Source organism: Chinchilla lanigera, unplaced genomic scaffold, assembly GCF_000276665.1.
Source record: "Chinchilla lanigera isolate Chin_1 unplaced genomic scaffold, ChiLan1.0 scaffold00202, whole genome shotgun sequence".
In the NCBI taxonomy this organism is placed as follows: domain Eukaryota; kingdom Metazoa; phylum Chordata; class Mammalia; order Rodentia; family Chinchillidae; genus Chinchilla; species Chinchilla lanigera.
Genome location: NW_004955603.1, coordinates 20,746 through 23,065, shown reverse-complemented (window position 1 = coordinate 23,065; position 2,320 = coordinate 20,746).

The window sequence follows — 2,320 nt, the reverse complement described above, 5'->3', positions numbered from 1 at the left end:
CTGTATTGTGCTTGTGATATGTTGTAAAATGTTGTATGTCTGTTAATGTTTCCCTCCTTTTATCCTTAAAATAAAAAAAAATAAAAAAAAAAGAACAGGATTTTATTCTTGTTTATTCCTGAGCAATGCTCTGTTGAGTACACAGATTGCATTATATTTATCCATTCATCTGTTTCAGGACACCTTAGCTATTTTGAGTGCTGTTGGCATAAATATCCATTTTCTTTGTATTTGATGTAACAATCTATGTATTTTATGCTATACATTCCATAAGGAAATATGCATAGATCTATTTTATTACTTTGTTTTTGAACCCTTATACTACTGGTAAAGTAATTTACAAAGAACCATGACATTATTAGAGAATTATACACTTGATCACATTTTTACCTTCACATTAAAATGTACCCTTCCAAAGGTTTGCTTGCTAGTAATTATTGTCTTTTTATTTTAACTCAGATACCTCTCTCTAGCATTTTTTGTCAGGCCTGTCTAGTTGGAGACTAACTCTTTCACCTTTTGTATCTGTGGCAGCATATCTTTTTGCTATTTTTCCCTTAAACACTTTGCATATTGTTCGGTCTGCATTCTTATCTTCCTTTGTGTTTTCCTTTCAACCCTTCTCCTTCTCCTCTCTCTGCCCCACACATTCTCAGCTCTCCTGTCTCCTTGGCTGGCTGTCTACCCACTCCCCGGCTCCGACCTCCTCGCTGCTCTGAGAGCTCTGCCCTGGCCCGCTCTTCTCTCTGCTCGAAGTTCTTGCTCCTTCCCCAGCTGTCTTTGACGTTGCGCTCAGTCATCTACATTGCTAACTCCTCCTCTGTCTCACTGTTTGGAAAGGACACATGCATGTATGCAAACACAGACACAGAAACACGAACACGGATGTTCATAGGATTGATGATCCAGCTACAAACGGATGAGGGAATTAAATATGCACACACAGAGATGTTCACACACATGGATGGACAGAAAGCCACACACATAAAGGTGAATAATACATGAACAATTGACACTTTTAGGAAGGTTCCTTCTATAATATGAATAAAAATTAAGAGTCTAGATACAATAACAAGAGTATCATATTACTATCAAAGTACAATTTTATAATAAATATATTAAAAATAATAAAATTGTGTATTCAATGCCTGTAAGCCAAAAAGTCTACACAAAATAAGTAAGATGTGCATAAAAAATCTGATGCAGGAATAATTAAAGTAAAGTGCTGTGTTCTAATTTGTAGGGATCCAGTTATAGACTTGAGAGGAAGTAGAGGTCTGAGTTAAGTAAATATTGTAAATAGTAGTAAGACAACAAGGATATCTCTTGTGGTCCATGCCCAGGACACTTGTAATGATCTACTCATGTTCACACAATTTTGTATTAATGTCCATGATTCCAGATAGCATATAAAATGTATGGCATAACTGATTTCTGCTACAAAAGTAAATATTTACCTTAAGAAGTCTACTAATATAAGTTAAATAAAATACACATAGGATATTGTAAAAAATGAAATGTGTACCTTTCTCATGTATGCGGGTAAAAAAGAAGAGAATCAAGAGATGGATGGAGGCAAGGGGGGCAGGGAAGGAAAAGGGGTGAAAAAGGACTGAAGATGCCTTAATTACACGTGCCCACTCTCACCAAGAATGTACACATTATGTACTGTAAATGTGATATAATAAAAAATGAAATATCTGAAATGTGAATGATGTAAAATCACAGTGTGTTATAATGAAAAATTCAAAGGAATGATCTTAAGAAATAAATGGATTTGTCCGATGCTGTTTGACTGGAGCTCATTGCCCACTCCCTCATTCTTCCTGGGCTTCCCCCAGTACTTCTTCTGTTCCAGTCACCTTCTCCCTGGAGCCTGAAAACTCTGAAACCCAGCAAAGCTGCCAGCCCTATTTTTTGGTAGAAATGCTGGAGAAAATTTTGAGAAGACTCTGGGAAGTTTTCCTTCAGATAGGAATACGGCTGCTTAGACACACAGAGCAGGGTTGGGACTGTCACTCAAAGCAGGTCAGCATGGGCAGCATCTAACAAAGATGGTGCTGGGAGACGGGACTTTGGGGTGGAGAAGATACAGAAGTGACAGTAGTGACTGTAGTAGCGACCTTAAGTGTTTCTTTACCATCAGGACAAATACAGAAACATGAAAATCAAGATAGCCCCCAAACACATAAATCCCTAAAAGCTGATCTCACAGACACTGATGTGGAGGAACACACAAACAACCCATAAAAACGGTTGCAGTGATTGAGAAAATTAAAGGAGAAAGGGAACAAATCCATATGGTGTTTAATGAGCTCAA